This window comes from Montipora foliosa, chromosome 6 (genome assembly GCF_036669935.1).
Source record: "Montipora foliosa isolate CH-2021 chromosome 6, ASM3666993v2, whole genome shotgun sequence".
In the NCBI taxonomy this organism is placed as follows: domain Eukaryota; kingdom Metazoa; phylum Cnidaria; class Anthozoa; order Scleractinia; family Acroporidae; genus Montipora; species Montipora foliosa.
This window is the reverse complement of record NC_090874.1, coordinates 24,800,394-24,807,981: the sequence shown is the minus strand read 5'-3', so window position 1 is coordinate 24,807,981 and position 7,588 is coordinate 24,800,394.

Genomic DNA, 7,588 nt, shown 5'->3' with positions numbered 1-7,588 from the left:
AAAAGCCCAACTTTGAACGTAATTTTCTCGCAAAAAAACAGGAAGCGAGAAGAAACAACTTCACAAACCTACTTATGTTAGGCTTTCCAAAAACATTGTTGGAGCTTTAAAGGAGCCGAAATTATAAACTACAGCTGACGGCGTTTCACAGAGTTCGTTTCATACCTGCAAGCCCAAGAAAGCCTTCATTTGTCGCAAATTGATATACGTATATTAAAAAAAGGTAATCTTATTGGCAACTCACTCATTCTGGTCCTGACAAGCAGTTTGAACCAATGTCTTCATTTTCATTGAACAAGCAAATTCTACAGATCATTATCTCCATCACTTTGATCACAGCTAAAGTATTGTCAAGAGATGTATTATTCCGATGATGACTCGAGTGTACTCGGAAAAAGTCCAGGAAGTGAACCTACGACCTTGCGATTACTACTTCAGGTACCCAACCACTGAAGTGTGGGAAACGCGCGGGACCAAAGCCATTAATTAAACTATAATTATGGACACATTGAAATAACCTAATTGGCGCGGGTCGCGCGTAAATTGTCGCGGGTACAGAAAACAGAAAGAAAATAATCGAACTTTTATTTTACAAAAGTACGGCACCTCGACGTTTTTAACAACAATAACAATAACAGTGTCTTGAAAATTAACGGATGATTGCTTTTAAAAATTTCATTTTTATAATTACTATGATCTTATGTATTAATTTTTTAAATAAATTAAATTCAAAATTCTGACACATCCCAACAACTGTTGTCGTGAAATTAGGTTTATCCAGTCCTATTTCATCTTTTCCCCGCTTGCGCTCTTTTTTCCCTACCTTCACCTTGTACATACGTCTCGCTGTAACTCCGAGATTTCATTGATCGTGATACGTTTCAACAAACTTTACAAATTAATCTCTTCCTTCGTCTTTTTTAACTGCGTTCAGTATTATTTCACATTGATTACCTGAGTGAAGCATCTCTACTTCATTTGAAAGAAAGAGCAAGGCGACCAAAACCGGAGAGAATATTGGTAGAAGCCAAAAAGCGGGGCCGGGGTGCCTTTTTGAATTTATTTTTTTTGTAACTTTTTATGTTTTCCCCTTTTCATCGTTCATCTAGATTTTCTGCGAACTCGAAGGCGGGAAGCGCGACTACAACTCAAAGTCCAATCTTCGTTGGTTTTTTTATTCCACTGGCTTTTTTGCTCCACCTGCCGTCAAAATTGTCACCAGGTCACCTACATTATCTGCAAGTAGAATTTTTCTCAGACTATTTGTTATAGACCGTGCTTTTCATGTTAGCAACGATCTTGGCGATCGGAAAAATAACAATAAGCTGACGGAAGTCGCTTGCGTGATCATATGGAAAACATACGCTCTGATCGATGCGAACGCAAAGATTAAAAAAAATTAAATCCCTTCGATCGCAGTTAAGTAAACGCGCCAAAGGGCACTTGTCGGGTAAGTAAAAAGTGCTTTCAAGTTGCCAAAGGCTCGTAGATGTTTTAACTTCAAAGGTATCAATGGTTTTATAAATGCAGAGAAAGGAGAAACGCAAGGGTGTACAGACCAGACCAGCATGGTCAAACATCATAGCCACTTTGGGCCTCTCAAAGGCAGTTAGAATGAGCATTGCGCTCTGTTAAGTTGGGTTACACGCGCTCGTTTTTTGAAAGCATAAGCCTCTCAACTACATGCACAGGCAAGAACATGCTCGCGTAAGGAAAGCCTTACATGCAAGGAGCGATGAAAGTCGAGAAGGAATAAAGATTAACTGAACAAGAGTAAACATGAAAATGTTGTTTCAACTGAATAAATTCTTGCAACTTAAAGGGACTAGGTCACGCATTTTTAGGCAATTTCAGCACTGATCGAATGGTCATAGAATTAACTAAAATATCAAAATAACTGTTCCAAACTATAGCAGAACTCTAGCTAAACACAGGGAAGCCAAGAAGGGACATGGATGGACAAAACTGGAGAGGATAGAAATGGATTGAATTTGGGTAAATTTGAAAAACGTCGGCCCACCTTTTTTCAAATTTATATCAGTCTATATCAAAATGTCACTTACGAAGCTGGAAAATTATTCTCAGTTGTTATGAGGCCGTGATTTTGCAAATGAAAGGCTCTTGCTCTGCCAATTTGACGTTTAGAGCTCATAAGTAACAAAATTAAACAAATTTACCTGAAATAGCGTGACCTAGCCCCTTTAAATTACACGTTCAATTTCAATATAAAATCACGAAAAGAAAAAAAAACCGATGATGATATTCAGAGGCTGAAGAGGATAACGATGTCTTCATTGCTCCTGCTCGAAAACATGGCAATTGAATTATTACATTTAAAATCATTACTTTGTTCCAAAGAAAATCGTCCAGATTCTATTCCTTCCTCCCTCAACCTCGTGAGTGTTTCTTTCCTCTTCCGCCACGGCAGTGCCCCGCCAAAAAAAAAAAAAAAAAAAAAAAAAAAAAAAAAAAAAAAAAACAGTGCATTTCATATTCGACTATTACAAAAATTTTCATTCGGTCTTACTCCATTAATCTGTTCATCGTAATCGCACTGAAATAATTCCCCACTAGAATAGAGGGGTCCTAAATTTTTGTTTGCTTTATTGAGGGTGGCCTTGAAAAAAAAAGATTTTTTTGGAATTTTTCACCCAGTCTTTCCCCCCACCCCCCCCCCCCTCCCTCCGATAAATAATGAACGGTCTTTTAACTCCATGGCTTGAAACAGGCAACAAAGAGAGTATTACCAATTTCATGGTAACTAACATGAAAAAGCTAACAGGCATGCAAATGCCGCTGATTGGTATCCGTACATTCGAGTTCTGTGAGTCTCTCGAATTTCCAAACAGTTCAATTCAAGTCCAAACAACCCTCTTACCATGAAATAGAACGTTTGCAGAAACTTTAGCCTCACCCCAGAAAGAGAAGGTACGTTTTCGAGATTTATCAATGCTTCTGTAACACGTTCGCTTCCATGCTATGTTCAACTTATCTATCAATCGAACATGAATGTTTACAACTGTTTTGAGAGTGCACTCGACAATCGCGAAAGGGTATTCTGGGATATGATCATCTTATTTTAGTGACTAAACCTTGAAGAACTATTTTTTGTTACAAGCAAACAACCGCCTGTGGTGTTTCATGGCATTTCCTTTCTTTCCCCTGAAAAAGCCGTGAATTGAACACTTCCCACAATACCTTTCAAGATTGATGCATGCACTTTTCCCGAACTGAACAGCTGCATACAGAACTGTACCAACTACCAGGGTCTCATCGACAAAGAGACCCTGGGAACGAGGTTGTACCAACTACATCAACTTTATATTCGAATATTCTATCTCTAGAGACGAGTAATAAAAAACACAACTGTAACTGCAACATGATAATAATCCGAAGATACATTATCAGTTATCCTTCTTAAAGCAAACTCAAGAAGCTTACATAATATGTAAGGTGACTCTAGTTACCTTTATCAAGCATTAAGTTTGTGTGTTTTGTAACTTGGTTTGCGAAAGTTCTTATGCCGACCACTTCGCATTTATATCATAAAAACCATGAATTTGGCAATACAAAATATAAGGTCAACTGCCCTTGCTCGTTTGTACAAAGCAGGTCACTCAACAAACAAGTGTAACATTACCTATACAATCTTTAGATTTGGTTTTTTATCTTGTTCCACTTGTATACCAGCATTGAAACTGAGACTTCTTGTCATGGCAACATATGGGAAAGGTTAGACAGAAATCATTCACAGAGTTCTTACAAAGTTTCAACTTTGCCTATTTCCTTTTTACTTGAATACATGAAGTAAAACAACCCTGTATTTCATCACCATCCTCAGGTTGAAATGAAATATTTCCCTACAAACTTTATTTTTCTGCGAACAGGCACATGTAGCACTATATACTTGTAATTGCTTGAGAGTAATTACTAAAAAAGGGAATGGTGGGTAAGGTAACTTTCGTGTTATGTATACCAAGTCTTTCTCAAAATCATGAAAATGGTTAGGGCACCTTTAATTATGGCTAATCAGGAAACTGTAGGATGAGGTTGCCCTTTTGGACGAACTCAATTTGCTCCATGAACAATTCAACAAAAAGCCTGTTGGAGGTAAAAACAACTTTATTGAAAAGTGGATACTTCCTCTCAACATGAGTACTATACAGATGATAGCATGTTGGTGAAAAATCATAACTTAGAATGATATGTCCCAATGTATCCTTTCCTCTTACACGACTGTCTACATGTCTTATAATGATGTCATAAGGAGGTCTCCTGTATTTCTCAACAAATTTCTTTCCACATCCATAACATTTCTGAACATTTTTTGGCAGTATTCTTAACTCAAAACGATGCAGTGACATACCTGAATGCCACTGCATTGCTACTATTCCATTCATTGGGCTTGGTGTAAAATTCATTTCAGCAAAAGGAGTTGAAGACTGTTGAATTGAACAATTCTCTCTTGTTAACAGGAATGAATGTTCTTCCCAGCCATTTACAGACTACCCTTGATTCATAACAGCATTGGTAAAAACTGAATCACTTGTGCACCTCGAAAACTGAGCAACTGGCATAAGAGGAGATATTCCATGACCTGTATTTCTGGAAAATAAATGGGACATTTTTGAGCGATGCACTTCTTGAACAGTATTGCTTGATGTGTTTGTGCCGTTAGAGAATTGAGTGGCTCCAAAAACACTGGCACTAAAAGACTAAAGGGGTAAAATTAACACAAATGATTTCCCTGTCATCCTTAGAAAATCGTTCAAAAGGAGAATTTGTGTTGCTAGAACATTGCGAGAAGGCACTACAAGATGACTGTTGTAATTGTACATGTAATTCAGAGAGATGGACACAAGCAGCGGTGTTCATTGAGGAGGACTGTGGATTCTGATCAACTGATTGGATATAAGAGGCAAGGGGTTGCAAAGTCCTTGTGCAGGACTGGGAATCACCTGGTTTGACTGTCCTTTTACGTTTTCGTGCTGGTTTTTCACCCTTTCTTCCTCGACCTGCTGGCATTCCATGTCCAGCAAGAGTGGATAAGTTCACCCAAATTTTTCTTGTCCGTTGTCATTTTAATCATTTTAAATAAGACGGGAAAAGATAAAAAAAAATGAGTATAAACTAGAGTATGGGAACACATACTCATGCTTGCATACTGAGGACATGAACAAGTAATTCTCCCAGAGGGCTGCTGTGTTACAAGCCTTGGGCTTTTAGGGCAAGACTGGCTAGGGACCACCATTGTATTTTTTGATCCGGGAACAATGACCACGTTGTCCCTAGTCTTTAATGTTCTCTCTGCTTTGGCAGTCATCACCTTCAAGAAATCACCAGGAATCCAATCTACTCCTTTTCAAGTACCATCCTTTCCAATTGTGTCTGCTGACGCCTGTCTGCCTTTGTAGTCAAGCTCTCTTTTTTATTACTCGCTGACAAAGAAATAGAGTGCACCTTTGAAACTGAGTTCGAACTTGTTTTGGATTCATCTTCACCCACCTGTCTTCGGGAATGAGAAGAAAACTGAATTTTTCACAAATCTGGTATGGTCCACGGTTTGTCACTGGGAGTTCAATGTCAGTAGTTTGCCTTTCAATCAATAGCTCAATTTCTTTACAGAGTACAAACTCATCTACTTTCTTGTTTTCAGTCTCCTCTTGCACAAACCTTTGGACCAGGAAGTTGCTTCTTTCCGACTGATTAGTGTAAAACTTACCTGGGCTACCTGGTTACCAGTCTTCTAACGGGTGCAAGGGCATTTTCAACCAACACTTTTGCCTTGTTGCTAATCCTGAAGGGTATTTTGCTACCTAATCCTGGCCCATTGTGTCAAGCATTTCATGGAATTCTGCATCAAATGTTGCATCAAGAATTTCTTTCTATTCAACCTCATTCCATGGCATCTGAGAGGATGCGGCGATGCGGATCCGTATAATTCCCTGAAATCCGCATCTTCCACATAATTCTGATATTTTCCGCATAAAACAGACGAAATACCTGATATTAGTGATAAAGCAGCTCCTTACTGTGGTTAACGGAGGCGCTATTCCTTTTCAGCTTCGCGATTATTATCTGTTTGATGTCTATCAGATCGAAAAAGCTGAGCTCAAAAACAGGGTCGAAGGCAAGAAAGTCCCGTTAATCGCTGACGAGCTCTGTGACGAAGAAGGAAGGTACGTCCTTGACATAATGGCAGTTTTGCTGGACGTTGACGATCTTTCTCGTTGTGGAAACACTGTGGCATATTTATTAGATTCGCACTTTTTGACCGCGACCAATAATAAAACTGTTTCCCAAGCTATGGTGAGAACTGTCACTGACTATGACATTGATTTCAACAATGTACTTGTGTTCAATTCTGACAATGCCGGATACATAAAAAAGGCCTTTAATGACACACTATCTTGTCTGTTCCCTCTGTGTGTTCACATTACCTGCCATAGTCATATTGTTAATTTTGTTGCCTCTGACTTCAAAAGAAACTTCAAAGTGGTTAATGGCCTCGTGAAATGTTTCAGAAATATGTTTTTCATTCCAAGCGCCAGGAAGAGTAGATTTGTAAGTTTTTTGCTGAGCGCTCTTAATAAAGAAGACGGAGTCAGGATGCCACCAAACCAAGCAGTAACCAATAGTTAGGAAGTGCGGGCGGTCGTCTGTTGCGAGATGGAACAGACATGAGCATAGCGTGGGAGAGACGAGGGAAAGCACTGGGCTGTGGATTCCTGATTTTTATTTATTTACAATTAGTTGTTTTCGTTAATACTATTACTATTATTGTTATTATTTATATTATTGTTGTTGTTAGGACTACTGTCAACAGAGTAAACCTGGTCGAAATTGAAATAAAGAAATAGTTATTTTTGTATTTTAGAGGTAGAACATCCAGAAAGTAGTTCTTTCTCAAGTGGCTAATGGAATAGGAATTTGGAAATGTAGGTCTTAGAGGGAGATGGTAAAGCCAAAACTTAACTGAACGCCCAAATGGCGTGGACACAAAGAAGACGCTCTTTAAATGGAATTAAATTTTATTGAAAATAAACGCAATTACTTACATAAGTCAAACACTGAAGTGTTCAAGAACAGTAAATAACAGGAACATGTGTACAAGTACAAGGTCAACAACGATGAAACAGTAACTGTCAAAAACTAACTATTACTTGATGGGTTAAGTAAACCAACTTTTTTTGTTGATGTTGAATTTTGTATTGGCCATTAAAAATATTGCTTTAGGTATAAATCAACACAATACTTTTGTGGTGCATTTTTATTGTGCTACATGCAATTGATAATGTCTTTTATGAAACGTGACTTCGTATCATAGTGAAGAGAAATTTTTTGTGTACCAAGAAGAGCTTTCGTGATTTCATGACATTTTGCTTGCATGGTTGAATTGACCTTGAGAAGCAATTTTTGCATGTTCTTGAAGGCTGTGAACCATATATCTTTCCCATCTATCTTTGCACACAATTGTGCTGTAATTCCCTTATTATGCAGATGCAAATCTCTGGGATGTAGCAAAACTTGGGCAAGTAATTACGTTACAATTTATAACAAAGGGCCTTAGAGTACAAGGCCAACAATA